The sequence below is a fragment of the Ornithorhynchus anatinus genome, chromosome X5 (genome assembly GCF_004115215.2).
Source record: "Ornithorhynchus anatinus isolate Pmale09 chromosome X5, mOrnAna1.pri.v4, whole genome shotgun sequence".
In the NCBI taxonomy this organism is placed as follows: domain Eukaryota; kingdom Metazoa; phylum Chordata; class Mammalia; order Monotremata; family Ornithorhynchidae; genus Ornithorhynchus; species Ornithorhynchus anatinus.
The window spans coordinates 26,574,904-26,591,901 of NC_041753.1; the positions used below are offsets into that span (position 1 = coordinate 26,574,904).

A 16,998-nucleotide genomic window follows, 5' to 3' on the forward strand; every position below is an offset into this window, starting at 1 on the left:
CCAACATTTTCTCTCCATCCAAACTGCTAACATGTTGCTGGAAGCCCTCATTCTCACTTTGACTACTGCATCAGCCTCGTTGCTGGCTTCTCTGCATCCTACCACTCCTCTATCCACTCCATGCTTCATTCTGCTGCCTGGATCATTTTTCTGAAAAAGGATTTAGTCCATTTCTCCCCACTCCTCAGAAACCTCCAATGATTGCCTATCCACCTCCACATTAAACAGAAACTTTAAAACCTTTGGTTTTAAGACATTTAATCAGCTCTCTCCCTCCTACTGCTTCCATACTGATTTCATAGTACAACCCATCCTGCACACTCTGCTCCTCTAACACCAACCTACTGTCTGTACCTCGATCTCGTCTATTCTACCAATGAACTCCTTGTTCACATTCTCCCTTGGTCCTGGAACACCCTCCCCTTTCATATCTGACAGTCGACCACTTTCCCCACTTTCAACACCCTGCTATAAAATGATATTTTCTCTAAGAGGGCCTCCCATTCATTCATTCATTCAGTCATATTTTATCAAGCACTTACTGTACGCAGAGCGCTATACTAAGCACTTGGAAAGTAAAATCCAGCAATAAAGAGAGACAATCCTTGCTCACAATGGGTCACAGTCTAGAGCAGGGGAGACAGCATCAATACAAATCAATAGGCATTGATATAAATATATAGAATTATATATATATACATATAAGTGCTATGGGGCAGGGAGAGGCAGAAAGAGCAAGGGAGTGAGTCATGGAGATGCAGAAAGGAATGGGAGCTGAGGAAAAGTGGGACTTAGCTTGGGAAAGCCTCTTGTAGGAGGTGTGCCTTAACTAGGGCTTTGAAGGGGGGAAGAGTGATTGTCTGGCGGATTTGAGGAGGGAGGGTGTTCCAGGCCAGAGGTAGGATGTGGGCCAGGGGTCGGCAGCGAAACAGGCAAGATCGAGGCACAGTGAGTAGCTTAGCACCAGAGGAGTGAAGTGTATAGGCTGAGCTGTAGAAGGAGAGGAGGGAGGTGAGGTAGGAGGGGGCAAGGTGATGGAGAGCTTTAATAATAATAATAATAATAATAATTATAATAATAGTGATAATGATGGCATTTGTTAAGTACTTACTATGTGCCAAGCACTGTTCTAAGCACTGGGGTAGATACAAGGCAATCAGATTATCCCACGTGGGACTCACAGTCTTAATCCCCATTTTACAGATGAGGCAACTGAGGCACAGGGAAGTGGAGCGACTTGCCCAAAGTCACACAGCTGATAAACGGCGGAGATGGGATTAGAACCCAAGACCTCTGAATCTCAATCCCGTGCTCTTTCCACTAAGCCTCACTGCTTCTCAGTAGCGAGGAGTTTTTGTTTGATACGGAGGTGGATAGGCAACCACTGGAGATTTTTGAGAAGGGGCATGACATAATAATAATAACAATAATAATTATGGTATTTGTTAAGTGCTTACTATGTGTCAGCCACTGTACTAAGCTCTGGTGTGGATACATGCAAATTGTGTCTTCCCAAGCTAAGCCCCACTTTTCCTCAACTCCCATTCCCTTCTGCATCTCCATGACTCATTCCCCTTGCTCTTCCCGCCTCTCTCTGCCCCATAGCACTTATGTATATATTTATATACATACAATTTTATTTATTTATATTGATGCTGTCTCCTCCCCTCTAGACTGTGAGCAAACCAGATTGGACATAGTCCCTGTCCCAGGTGGGGCTCACCGTCTCAATCCCAATTCTATGGATGAATTAACTGAGGCACAGGGAAGTTAAGTGACTTGCCCAAGGTCACACAGCAGACTAGTGGCAGAACTGGCATTAGAACCCATGTCCTTCTGGATCCCAGGCCCGTGCTTTATAATAATAATGTTGGTATTTGTTAAGCGCTTACTATGTGCAAAGCACTGTTCTAAGCGCTGGGGGAGATACAGGATCATCAGGTTGTCCCACGTGAGGCTCACAGTTAATCCCCATTTTACAGATGAGGTAACTGAGGCCCAGAGAAGTTAAGCGACTTGCCCACAGTCACACAGCTGACAAGTGGCAGAGCCGGGAGTCGAACCCATGACCTCTGACTCCTAAGCCCAAGCTCTTTCCACTAAGCCACGCTGCTTCCCATAGCCACGCTGCTTCCCATCCACTACCCTACCCTGAATGTTTCTGTAAAAAGATAGTCCAGGCAGCGGAGTGAAGTGTAAACTGAAGTATGGAGTATGGAGTGAAGGCAGGAGGTTGAGAGGTCAGAAGGGAGGTTGATGCAGTAATCAGGTGGGATAGGAGGAGTGACTATACTAACTGACTATACTTGGAGTGAGAGGAAAGGGTGGATTTTGGCGTTGTTGTGAAGGTGAACTTCCCCAGACTTAGCCCTTGATTTTCTCTATCTACCATTCCCTCTGCGTCGACTATGAACTTGGCTGTGAACCTCTTAAGCACTCTGATACTCATCTCAGCCCCATAATACTTATGTACACATTCTTACACTCTACAATTTCTCCTATCCCTAATCAATTTTAATGCCTGTCTTCCCCTGTAGACTATAAGCTCCTTGTGGTCAGGGATCAGGTCTACCAACTCTGTTATATCGTGCTTTCCCAAATGCTTAGTTCAGTTCTCTGCATTGATTGATTGATTGATGCCAGGTGTCTGAACTTAAGAATTGATGGGTTTGGTATTCTTGGAATGAAAACCAAATTTATGGCGATTACAAAGAAGAAATTTGCCTAAGTTAGTCTCTTGTCTACTACCAATTTTCTGGGCATTTTCATGTCAATCATCTCACTTTAAACTCACAGTATCCTTGGCAGATAGGTTTCATCATTCTTATCCCCATTCTACAGATGAGGAAATGGAGGCACAGAGAGGTTATGTGACTTGCCAATGTCGCAAAGCAGATCAGTGCCAAGGTTAGAACTAGAACCCAGTTCTTCTGCCTCCTGGGTCCAAGCTCTTTCCACAAAACCACAATGACTCCTTTTTCTTCCAGTGAAAAGCAAGCAAATAGGACCTGGAATTCTTCTTGAAGGACCTATACCTCTTTGCTTCTGGCAATCTTATCATAACCTACACTCAATAGTTCCAAAGGGTGTTTAATGGTATTTGATGATAATACAGTCCATAGCATGTATTTTTTACTATGCATATCAGACAGGTGACTGTGGAATCAAGAAACATTCTTTGGCAGTGCTCATCTGACTCAATCCAACACAGTGGAATGTTAGAAGAGCCAGCTGAGCATACGCATACAACATTGGATATAATGTGGAATATAACACGAGCATTTCTTAATGCAGGATTCTGCAAGGATGCATCCAGGCATTTTATGTTCACTTGCCCAATTCTCCTCAGTTTTGGTATCTGCTTGTGTCTCAATTTGTTTTTTCTGACTTTGGAAGCCATTTTGATCTTTTCCAATGTTGGTAGCCGAAGGAGCATTCCTAGCAATTGTTTTCTCTGCCTTGACTTTCTCCAAATATGGTTTCTACATAACCATCTGGACTGCCAAAGGAATCATACCTTACCCCAAATTTACCATGAGGGTAAATATTTCATTTTCGTTCCATCCAGTTCTCTTTTGGTCTTTCCAACAATAGAATAAAACTTGACCTATTAAAACAACCTATTCTATGCAACAACGATTGCTATCGAAAGCATTTAGTTGCCCCCACACTATGGAAAGGTCTATATAGCATTCATTTCCTATTTATAATTCAGTTCCATTTGACAAGACAGAAGTAGCCAATGTGTGTTTTTGTGTGTCAGCCCAGTTTGCCAAAAGTGGAATTAACCTAAGGTGACCAGATATCCCAAAATGGTCAGGATAATCATATTCTTGGGGCTTACAACAGGCCGAAGGTAGGATCTGTTCATGGTCAAATCTGATAAAGGTAGATCCTGCTTTAATCTGGGGTAGCAGGACGGAAGGCAGTGGTAAACCACATCCGTAATTTTACCAAGAAAACTCTACGGATTCACTACCAGAAAGATCGCAGTTGGAGGTGGAGCTTTCTGGGAGAGTTGTGTCCATGGAGTCTCTATGGGTCGGAGATGACTTGACTTGACTTGACTTGACTTGACTCATCTCTCTTGTTCACCCCACACATCCTATCTGTTACAAAGACCTGCCGGTTTCACCTTTACAGTATCGCCAAGATCCGCCCTTTCCTCTCCACCCAAACGGCTACCTTACTGCTACGGGCTCTCGTTATATCCCGGCTAGACTACTGTGTCAGCCTTCTCTCTGACCTCTCTTCCTCCTCTCTCGTCCCACTCCAGTCTATTCTTCACTCCGCTGCCCGGCTCATCTTCCTGCAGAAACGATCTGGGCATGTCACTCCCCTTCTTAAACAACTCCAGTGGTTGCCTATCAACCTCCGCTCCAAACAAAAACTCCTCACTCTAGGCTTCAAGGCTCTCCATCACCTTGCCCCTTCCTACCTCTCCTCCCTTCTCTCTTTCTACCGCCCACCCCGCACGCTCCGCTCCTCCGCCGCCCACCTCCTCACCGTCTCTCGGTCTCGCCTATCCCACCGTCGACCCCTGGGCCACATCCTCCCGCGGTCCTGGAACGCCCTCCCTCCTCACCTCCGCCAAAGTGATTCTCTTCCCCTCTTCAAAACCCTACTTAAAACTCACCTCCTCCAAGAGGCCTTCCCAGACTGAGCTCCCCTTCTCCCTCTACTCCCTCTACCACCCCCCCTCACCTCTCCGCAGCTTAACCCTCTTTTCCCCCCATTTCCCTCTGCTCCTCCCCCTCTCCCTTGCCATCCCCTCAGCACTGTACTCGTCCGCTCAACTGTATATATTTTCATTACCCTATTTATTTTGTTAATGAAATGTACATCGCCTTGATTCTATTTAGTTGCCATTGTTTTTACGAGATGTTCTTCCCCTTGACTCTATTTATTGCCATTGTTCTCGTCTGTCCGTCTCCCCCGATTAGACTGTAAGCCCGTCAAATGGCAGGGACTGTCTCTATCTGTTGCCGACTTGTTCATTCCAAGCGCTTAGTACAGTGCTCTACACATAGTAAGCGCTCAATAAATACTATTGAATGAATGAATGAATGAATGAATGAAAAGATGACTCGACAGCATAAGACAAGACAAGCAGGACAGAACCCCAGAGCCCTGGTAGCTTTTGTGGCAGCTGAAGAAGGAAAGGAGGAAAAAAAAGTCCTGTTTTTCTCCAGTAATGGGAACATCTACTATCATAGTTGCTATTGTCATTATCACCATTAATCTCTACAGGTTGGTGATGGGAGTTTACAGCACAGTAGGAATTCCCTGCCCCACCTGCCCCTAAATCTCCCAGCACTGGCCTGGCAAGGCAAATTTAGGGGCAGATGAGTTATGAAGCCCCTCTCAGGATCACACCTGAAGTTTCCAGTGCTCTAATAATATTAATAATAATGATGGTATTTGTTAAGCGCTTACTATGTGCCAAGCAGTGTTCTAAGTGCTGTGGTAGGTACAAGGTAATCAGGTTGTCCCATGTGGGGCTCACAGTTTTAATCCCCATTTTACAGATGAGGTCAATGAGGCACAGAGAAGTGAAGTGGCTTGTCCAAGGTCGCACAGCAGACAAGTGGTGGAGTCAGGATCAGAATCCATGTCCTCTGACTCTCAAGCCCGTGCACTCGCCACTAAGCCACACTGCTACTCTACCCTCTCAGCTACAGGAGGGAGAGTCAAAGAGAGGCACACCCATTCCATTCCTAGCTTGGGCATTGGCTAGCCAGTGGAAGGTAATCTCCTACAAGTCAAAACTCACCTGTGCTGGGCAGCAAGGGCATGGGAGAGAGTCAAGGGCGGAGACTCGAGTTTACTGCACGGAAGAAAGCAGTGGTAAACCACTTCCGTATTTTTTACCAAGAATACTCTATGGATGCACTATCAAAATGATTGTAGGTGGAGAGTGGGGTGTTCTGGGAGAGATGTGTCCATGGTGTCACTATGGATCGGAGATGAGATGATAGCATAAGACAAGACAGGAGTTCTCAGGTGGCCACCCTGCCTGTCATTCACCACTACTTGATGCTGCTCACCATCTGGCTAATGCCACCACTCACCAGTGGCCTTCACTGCCATGCACCTGTCCTCCACAGCCACTGCTTCCATTGGCCACATACTTCCAGCGTAGGTGCCAATGGCCATTCAGTTCTCTAGCCTGGGCAAAAATGCACAGCAGTAGTTGTGATAGCGGATGAGGTGGAGATGGAGGAGGAAAGTTCTCCTATTCCCTGTCTCCATTTTCTCTGTCAACCCATTTGTTTCTCAATCTTCATCTCCCCTTTCCTTTTCCTCTCTCACCCCTTTTTGCCGTTTTCTTTTCCCCATCTACCGTCTCCCTTTCGTCTTCTCTCACCCTTCTCTCTAGCCCTTTATTCTGTAGGCTCTTCCTCAAATTTCTGGTCTCCTTAAATTAGCCAGGCTTCATTTTTGGTGTCCATGTGGGCAGACTTTCAGACTAAATGTATTTCGCGTTTCATCTTCTGAAGCTCTACAAATCTCATAATTTATACCAGTACAATGAAGCTATTCCACATGACTTAGAAAACGTTCTGGATCACTTCTGATAAACTTTAAATGAGAGGTAGGTGCATTGGGTGGTTTGAAATTGGCCCATCTTCACACCCACAAATAATAAGAAGAGAAAGCAGTCTCCTAACCCTGTTCAGAGAGGCAATCAGTAAGACAGAGACCTTTTGGAATGAAACGAAAGTGAAAATAAACACGGTTATAACACTTTGATTGTTCATGTGCCATGCATTGGGGCCAAATAAATTAGTCCTGCTTCCTGGTCTGCAGAATTATAATTTATATCTGTTTCCAAGAGATGTTTATGACCAGGATGAAGGTAGATTGGAGCCACTGAACCTTCCCGTGTCTAAAAGTGTCTAAAATGTTCTAGGAAGTCAAAGATCATTAGCTTAACAAGCCTGGAGAACAGAGATAAATCAGTTTAGAGTGGCAATGTGCTTGGGCATGAGTTGTGGTGCTGGGAGGTCTGGGTTTGTGTTCCAGCTCTGCCACTGGTCTACTATGTTATTTCAGGCAGGTCATTTAACTTCTCTGAACCTCAGTTTCCTCATTTATAAAATGAAAATATTAATATATCTCTCTTTCACAGCAATGTAATGAGAATAAAATGAGATATCTGATGTGAAAGCACTTCAGAAAAAAATTAAAGCTTTATAACAAATTCAAGGTAATATTGCTATTATTATAATTTCATCATCATACCTGATCCAGTTTTCCATACCTCTTGATGAGCTTCAGTTCTTTACAAGATTGGAACTAGAGTGCTACTAGAAATGAACTGTTTCCATAGTTTACATTATAGAGTGAACAATATTTCCTTTAATTCCAAATCATTTTTCAAGTTTGATAACCAAAACTGGACATAACAATCTCTTACAGGGGCTGACTAATACATTGTAGCTGAAGTATTGTGTCCTGTGTCTTGTATGCCATATGTCTGTTGATAGATACATCCTAGAACCATTCTGGCTTTACTTGTGCTATCTTTGTGCTTAATCAATCTTTCCCCATTCCCGTGTCGTAGTACGAATTATCCTAGTTCGCTGTTATTTCTCCTATTTTTAATGTACTTTCGTAGCTGTCTCCCCCTCTAGAAGGCAAGCTCTTTGTGGGCAGTGATCACTTTTAACAAATCTACTGTATCAGGCTCTCCCAAGTGCTGCACACAATAAGCACTCAAAAAAATACCTTTGATTGAGTGATTGTTGTCCAAACCTAGTGGTGAAAATGTTCAGCTCCTATGGGGGTCAGTCTAGTGATTTTTCACAGTTTATACCAGGTGGGGTGCTGAGTGTAATATGAGTATACCCCAAGGCAAATCTATGATGTATTCTTTGAAACTGCCGTTGTACCATGAATAGCTGTATCATAGGGTATGATTTCCCATAGACTAATAATGATTATGGTGTTTGTTAAGCGCTTAATGTTTGCCAAGCACTGTTCTAAGCACTGGGGTGGATACAAGGTCATCAGGTTGTCCCACGTGGGGCTCACAATCTTAATCCCCATTTTACAGAAGAGGTAACTGAGGCCCAGAGAAGTTAAGCACTTGCCCAAGGTCACACAGCAGCCAGGTGCAGAGTTGGGATTAGAACCCATTTCATCTGACTCCCAAGCCACTAGGCCGTGCTACTGCTCATCATGTAACTAACTACCATGGAATTCTTTAGTTTCTGTATCAGAACCAGCCCCAACATTATGGCTAGGTCCTACAGGGAAGTACAAATTACACTCTAAATGCCTCCCTGTCATCTTCCTCTCCTTGTTTATCCTCCCACCCCTTATCCTAGGGGCTTTTCTGCCTCCCCATCCTCAAAATTGGTCTCCTTCCTCCTCCCCTTACTTTCTACTCTGAATTTGTTGTCCCACCCTTTCCCACCTCCCTGCCTCAGTCCTGTCCCCAGTCAAGATGGGAAAGGGAAGGAGGAGAGAAGGGGAAGAGCAGATTGAGGGCACTGGCAGCTATGCCCACAACAGGGACCGTAGTTCCTACCCTGCCTCGACTGTCCCAATCTGTACTACCACTGTTAGGACCTGGGATATAGTTTCCCAGCAGATGCAATCACAGTGACAAATAGCTCAGTGGAAAGAGCGCAGGCTTGGGAGCCAGAGGATGTGGGTTCTAATCCCGGCTCCACCACTCATCAGCTCTGTGACATTGGGCAAGCTGCTTAACTTCTCTGGGCCTCTGTTACCTCATCTGTAAAAGGGGGATTGAGACTGTGAGTCTCACGTGGGACAACCTGATTGGTTTGTATCTACTCCAGCACTTAGAACAGCGCTTGGCCCATAGTAAGTGCTTGGCAAATATCATCATTATTATTAGAAAGGGAAACGTGCTCAATCTGGATGCTATGGTGGATGGCTTTTGGTGGTGATGAGTGGGTGGGTGGCTGAAGTGGCTGATGACCACATCTGGGGCAGCTGAAGGCTGAGATTAGAGCAGCTGGCAAGATTGGGTTTCTAAAGTCCTGGCTGGACCCCCCCAGTTGCTTGAAGAACCATAGGAGCCGCAGCAGCCTTGTGAGTGTTTATGGCATCGGTGTCGTAGTTTGACTCAGCTTCCTGGTAGAGTCGGACATAAGTCTTTGAGTTACCTCTGGATTTTAAGTAGGGGGCTTTTTCAGGCAACTGGAGCTATGTCTGTAGTAACAGTGAAGGAAGCACGTGACTGAGAGTCAGTAGACCCAGGTTCTAATCCCGGCTGTGTGACCTTTGGTGAGTAACAACCTCTGTGTCTCAGTTTCCTCATCAGCAAAAGGGGGATAAAATACCTGAACTCCTTTTCTCTTAGACAGTGAGCTCTGTTCGGGAACAGGAACTGAGTCTGTTCTAATTATCTTGTATCCATTCCAGTCCATAGCACAGTACTTGGGACAGAGTAAGCTCTCAATAAATACCACTGTTATTATCATTATTATTGACTGGCGTGCCTTGAATACTGAAACATAGTCGACCAAGAAAGACACAAGAGTTCTGGAGAATTTTCAGCAGTTTTATCCCCTGTTTAGAAATGATATGGCATCCAATGTTTTAAATTGGGCATTTTAATTTTGAGCACCCAGCCTCTCAACCAGAGAAGCCAGGATGAAGCACTGCGAGTCTCACAGCACTGTGTGAGACTCAGAGGGAAATTACCTTGGAATCACCCAACCCATCTGTGTCAGATTGTGTCATATGATTGGCAGACATTCTAAACAAATGAGATTACACGGTTTATTAGCCGGTCATAAATCAACCCCTTCAACTGGGTGGAGGACAACCAGTTAGGGGTGACCAGAAAAACCCTAATCAAATCAAACAAATTTAGGCATTTATACCCCTGTTGTGTATTTCCTGGGATTTCAGGTGTCGACCACTGCCACCCTCACAGGGTGGGGAGAAGCATGGTGCTTGGGGTGATTTTTTTTCATCATAAATCCCCTTCAGGCAAAAATGAATCCCTTTTGTGTCATATGAATTTCAGCAGTGGTATGTTACAGCAGCACAGTAATCATAGGGTATTGAAGGTGCAGGAAGCTTATTTCTGCAGCCCTTTCCTCCTGGAAGCTACGTTTCCCAAGATTCTGGTGGACTATAGTTTTCAGAATCTTCAATCCGTCATGGTATTTATTGAGCACTTGCTATGTGCAGAACACTGTATTAAGTGCTTGGGAGAGTACAACACAACAGAATTAACTCACAGGTTCCCTGCCCATAATGAGCTTACAGTCTAGAGGGGGAGAAAGACATTAATATGGATAAATGATTCATAATATAATAATAATTATGGTATCTGTTAAGTGCTTATTATGTGCCAAGCACTGTTCTAAGCACTGGGGAGATACAAGCTTATCAGGTTGTCACATGTAGGGCTCACAGTCTTAATCCCCATTTTACAGATGAGGTAACTGAGGCACAGAGAAGTGAAGTGACTCGCCCAAAGTCACACAGCTGACAAGTGGTGGAACTGGGATTAAAACCCACAACCTCTGACTCCCAAGCCCGGGCTCTTTCCACTAAGTCACACTGCTTCTCTTATATATTGTATATCATTATTGTATATATATATATTGAATTAAATATATTTGATTTAATCATTAAATATATATTAAATTATAATATATGATTTAAAGATATGTATTTACCTGGTATGAGGTTGGGAGTGACCTTCCTGAAGGCACAGAGCCTCCAAGAGGCCTTCTTAGTCTAAGCCCCACTTTTCCTCATCTCCCACTCCCTTCTGGGAGTGACTGACTTGTGGGCTGGGCTGTGGTTGGAGATCAGTGAGGTGGGGGCGGATAGGATGGGACAAGCTGATTGAGTGGTTTAAAGTATCTTCCCCAATTTTGGAACTTTCTGGGAGGCGATGAGACTGGCCAATTAGCAAGTTGGGCAGAATTATCAAATTTATGAAATAAAGGTTTATCGCTCTCTTTCTCTTGCCCTCCTGCTGGTTTCTCCACCATCCACCCTAGTTTACCAACTTCCACAAAATGCCACATAGATTATAATTGTAATCCTGAACTGTGAAACTTTGACACGTTAAAGATGTTGGAATCTAACAGTATCCTTGTCCCACTTAACGTGCAGAATCTAAGACTATTAATTGAAAGTGAGGGCTCTCTTCCATCATATATCACAGTGGTGATATAAGTTCCTTTTAGTGATATTTGGAGAATTGGCATGATTTCCCTCCAAATCCACCAGCGTTTCCTCTAAGTGAAAGAATGTCTCATGGAGACAGTCACTCCCAGCAATGCTAAATGATAATCCTGTTGAAAGATTTTGAGAAAAGTAAGCCAATCAGCCCTCCCTCGTTGTATGGAAGTCTGCATAATTTAGTTCAGGATTAAATAACGGAAGCTACCACATCAAGTTTCATTAAGGTTGTCAAATCCTGCTCCATTTTGAGTTGAAAATCACTGCCAAATGCAATCTCCGGTTTACAGCAACGTACTTCCAAGTGTGACTATTTAATCCATTTTTTTTGTGTGTGTGTGTGGAGTATAATCAAATACAGTGTTTATAGTAAGTGGATAATTGCTTTGTCCATAGATAATTCACCAGAGCAGATATTCACCAACTGCATATACCTACTAACCGAGTTTGATTATAACAACTAATTATGCAGCGTGTTTTGTGCATTTGTCTCATTACCTGGCAAACATTTGAGAACAAGAATATCACAGCACTGAATGTGTTTTTTCCTAAAAGGCTGTGGTTAGAAGAATGGAATCGTCATATTGATTCCTGATTTCAATTTCTGATCATTTTTACTCCAGTATGTCATTGTAGCAAGCCTGAAATGAGAACTGTGATTGACAGGTTCCAGCACAAGGTACAAAGATACTGATCATTCCCAAAATAACTTGAATGGTGGTATCTAATTAGCCCTGCAATGAATCTTTAAATAGTTTCTTGATGAAAGAAATTTACCTCATTAAATCTTATTTTCCAATGAATTTAGTATCCATGAAAATGGCCTTTGGCAGGGAGTGAGCACAGTATCAGTCTTATACGCAGGGAGAATAACGCTGGGACACTGAAAGAAATAAATTTCCATTCCTATTCAGGCATGACACTGGCTGCCACAGCGGGTACTTCTAAGTGCTACTGATGATGGGACAAATTGGAAAATAATGGTAATAATACTGGAATTTATCAAGCACTTGAGAACAGGCATTTCATCCCCATTTTACAGACATGGAGCCTGAGATGCAGACAGGTAAGGTGACTTGATCTGGGTCACACAGAAGACAAGTGGTGGAGCTGGGACTAGAACCCTGGACCCCTTCCTTCTTCTCTACCTGACCACCATTTTCTACTGCTTACTTTCCAGTGGTTCCTTCCAGATTACTTTCAAACATGCCTATTGATCCCCGATCCTAAAAAAAAAAACCCAAACCCTCCCTTGGCCCCATAGCATCCTCCTGTGATCACCCCATATTCTATCAGACCTTACCAAACTCCTCGAGTTATTTGTTTATTTATATATTCATTTATGTAAATTAATGACTGTCTCCCCCTCTAGACCGTGAGCCTGTTACAGGCAGGGAATGTTTCTGTTTGTTGTTGTACTGTACTCTACCAAGGGCTTAAGACAGTGTTTTGCTCACAGTAAGCGCTCAATAAATATGACTGAATGAAGAGAGCTCAGCTCCTCCAAGAGGCCTTCCCAGACTGAGCTTCCCCTTTTCCCTCTGCTCCCTCTGCTCCCTCTCTGCTGCCCCTCCGCCCTCTGCTCCCTCCCCCTTCCCCCTTTCACCTCCCCTCAGCTAAGCCCCCTTTCCCTCTGCTCCTCCCCCTTCCTTTCCCTCCCCTCAGCACTGTGCTCATTTGTATATATTTTAATTACCCTATTTATTGTTAATGAGGTGTACATCCCCTTGATTCTACTTATCGTGATTATGTTGTCTTGTTTTTGTTTGTCTGTCTCCCCCGATTAGACTGTGAGCCTGTCACTGGGCAGAGATTGTCTCTATCTGTTGCCGAATTGTACATTCCAAGCACTTAGTACAGTGCTCTGCGCATCGTAAGCACTCAATAAATACTATCGAATGAATGAATAAATTAATGAATGACTTGTTTACACCCACTGCCTCCACTTCCTGTCCACCAATTCTCTCCTTGACTTCCTGCAATCTGGCTTCAACCCCCTCCACTCCACAGAAATACCTACGGTCACCAATGACCTCCTTCTTGCCAAATCCAATGGCCTCTAGTCCATCCTTAACCTCCTCAATTTCTCAGCTGCTTTCAACATTGTTGACCACCCCCTTCTCCTGGAAATACTATCTAACCCCGGCTTCACTTGACACTGTCCTAGTTTTCCCACTATCTCTCCATCGGTTCCTTTTTTCTTATGGTATTTGCTAAGCGCTTACCATGTGCCAAGCACTGTATTAACTACTGGAGTAAATACTAGATAATCAGTTTGGACAGAGTTCCTGTTCTTCATGGGGCTCACCGTCTAAGCAGGAGGGAGTAATCAGTCAACCAATAAATCAATCATATTTACTGAGCATTTGCCATGTGCAGAGTCCTGTACAAAGCACTTGTCAGGGCACAATATTTCAGAGTGGTAGACATGTTCCCAGCTCACAAAAACTCATTCTAGAGTGGGTGACAGACATCAGTATAAATAAATTACAAATATGTACATAAGTGCAGTGAGGCTGAAGGTGGGGTGAATAAAGAGTAAAAATCCAAATATAAGGGTGACGGAGAAGGGAGAAGTAGAGGAAATGAGGGTTTAGTCAGGGAATACCTCTTGGACAAGATATAAGTTTAATAAGGCTTTGAAGGTGGGGAGAGCGGTCAGATATAATAATAATGTTGGTATTTGTTAAGCGCTTACTATGTGCAGAGCACTGTTCTAAGCGCTGGGGTAAACACAGGGGAATCAGGTTGTCCCACGTGGGGCTCACAGTCTTCATCCCCATTTTACAGATGAGGGAACTGAGGCACAGAGAAGTTAAGTGACTTGCCCACAGTCACACAGCTGACAAGTGGCAGAGCTGGGATTTGAACTCATGAGCCCTGACTCCAAAGCCCATGCTCTTTCCACTGCACCACGCTGCTTCTCATATTGAGAAGGAGAAACTTTCAGGCCAGAGACGGGATGTGGGTGAGGGGTCAGTGGTGATCTAGATGAGATCAAGGCACAGTGACTAGTTTGGCATTAGAGGAGTGACATGAGCATTTTGGGTTCGTAGCAGGAAATCAGTGAGCTGAGCTGGGGAGGTGGGTATGTGGGTGAGTGATTTAAAGCTAATGGTAAGGAACTTCTCTTTGGTGCAGAGGTGGATGGGCAACCACTGGACGTCCTTGAGAAGTGGGAAAACATGAACTGAATGGTTTCTAAAAAAATGATTCAGGCAGCAGAGTGAAGTATGTACTGGAGTGGGGAGAGACAGGAGGCTGATGCAGTAGCAGTATTTAATCCCCATTTTATAGATGAGGAAACAGAGGCACTAAAAAGTTGTGGCTTATCCAAGGTCACACAGCAGACAAGAGGCAGTCATGATTAGAAACAAAGTTCTCTGGTTCCCTGGCCTGCACCCTTTCCAATAGGCAACACTATTTCTCCTTCTCAGTACCTTTTTCTGGCTCCACCCCTGCCTCCCACACCCTAATTTTGGGGGCCCCTTAAGACTCAGTTCAGGATCCCCTTCTATTCTCCATCTTTACCCACTCCCTTAAAGAATTCATTCATTCAATCATACTTATTAAGCGCTTACTGTGTGCAGAGGACTGTACTAAGTGCTTCATCCCCATGGCTTCAACTACCATCTCGAAGTGGATATGCCCAAATCTCCCTCTCCAGCCCTGACCTCTCTCTGCTTCAGTTATTCGTTTCCTCCTTCCTTCAGAACATCTCTCCTCTTATGTTCCATCAACACCTCATCCTTAATATTTTCAAGACAGGACTCCTCATTTTCCCAAACAAAACCTGTCTTCCCCTAGACTTTCCCATCAATATAGACCCCAACACCATCCTCTCTGTATCACAAGCCCATAACCTTGGCCTTATACTTGACTCATCTCTCTCTTTCAACCGGCAAATTCAGTCTGCAACCAAATTCGTTTTTTTCTACGTTTACCACATCTCTAGAATCTGTCCCTTCCTCTCCACACAAACTGCTACTATCCTGATCCAAGAATTTATCATATCCCATCAGCCTCTTCGTTGACCTCCCTGGCTGCGGCTGCTGCGGCTCACTTCTCCAGTCTGTACATTCCTCTGCTGCCTGGATCATTTTTCTAAAAAGCATTCAGTCAGTCCACATCTCCCCACAACTCAAAAACCTCCACTTCCACAGCAAACAGAAACTCTTTACCATCAGCTTTAAGGCACTTGATCAACTTTCCTCTTCCTACCTTACCTCACTGATCTCCTACTACAACCCAGTCCACACACTTTGCTCCTCTAATGCCAGCACACACACTGTACCTCCATCTCATCTATCTCCCTGCTGGCCCCTTGCTCATGTCCTCCTTCTGGCCTGGAAGTCCCTCCCCTTCATATCTGACAATCCACCACTCTCTCCACCTTCAGAGCCCTTCTAAAATCACATGTCCTCCAAGAGACCTTCCCTAAGTTCTTATTTCCCCAGTTTGTCCTCCATTCTGCAGTTTGTGCAGTTGGATCCGTACCCCTTAAGCATTTGATAGTCACACCACCCCCAGCCCCATAGCACTTTTGTACATACCTCTATATTCTCCCATTCCCCCTATCTGTAATATATTTTATTGTGACGCTCCTCTTCTAACACCTTTCAAGGTCACATCTGGAGAGTTTCCAATATTCTACAAGTCTCGACTAGGGGAGGGAGAGTCAAGCAGAGGCATATCCATTCCATTCCTAGCTTGGGCAGTGGCTAGCAAGTGGAAGGCAATCTGCTACAAGTCAGAACTCACCCGTGCTGAGCAGCCGAAGCCCGGGAGAGAGTCGAGGGTGGAGACTCAGGTTCATTGCGGGGAAGGACGCATTGGTAAACCACTTCCATATTTTGACTAAGAAAACTCTATGGATCCACTACCAGAACGATTGCAAATGATGGTGGTGGGGTGTTCTGGGAGAGACATATCCATGGTGTAGCTGTGGTTCAGACATGGCTCAACAGCATAAGACAACAACAACAGCCCTTTCTAGACTGTAAGCTACTTATGGGCAGGGATGGTGTCTACCAACTCCATTGTATTGTACTCTTAGTACCATGTTCTTAGTACCACACTCTGCACATAATAATAATAAGGGTATTTTTCAAGTGCTTACTATGTGCCAAGCACTGTTCTAAGCGCTAGGGTAGATACAAGGTAATCAGGTTGCCCCTTGTGGGGCTCACAGGCTTCATCCCCATTTTACAGATGAGGTAACTGAGGCACAGTTGGCAGGTACTGCAATTCAGACAGTGAGGGTGATGTCCAATGGAGGCAGAAAATTTCTTTTTTTTTTTTGACCTTCTCTTAGGGCTCCTTTTTTCTGGAGGAATAAGGGTGTGGAATTCTTACCTCCATTTGAGAGGGAGATGAAAAGCACACAGTGGGTGTTCAGTGTCAGCAAACACAGAAGAAGAGCAAAACTCTAGGAAAAAGTCAGTGAAGGAAGAGGATGGGGGTAGGGACCCAGCATTTGTAAAGAGTTACTCTACCTGGTCACCACCAACAGCTCTTCGGAACCCTTACCCACTCCATTACTCTTGCACCAGATCCTGGCCTCAAAATCACTGAGGAATTTAAACTGCTCCTCTTTTTTTCCCCACTAATAATGATAATAATAATAATAACTGTGGTATTGGTTAAGTGTTTACTGTGTGTCAACCATGTTATAAGTCCTGGCATGGATACAAGCAAATCGGGTTGGACACAGTCCCTGTGCCACATGGGGCTCCCAGTCTCAATCCCTATTTCACAGATGAGGGAACTGAGGCACAGAGAAGTGAAGTTCATTCATTCAATCGTATTTATTGA

At 44.4% G+C, this 16,998-nt stretch overlaps 1 non-coding gene across 1 annotated transcript; it reads left to right on the forward strand.

The window, feature by feature from the left end:
• The first annotated feature begins 15,797 nt into the window (after positions 1 to 15,797).
• Positions 15,798 to 15,935, forward strand: LOC114808458. Its single transcript, XR_003756306.1, has one exon. It is a non-coding gene; the product is annotated as a small nucleolar RNA SNORA7 (small nucleolar RNA).
• Positions 15,936 to 16,998: the final 1,063 nt, after the last annotated feature.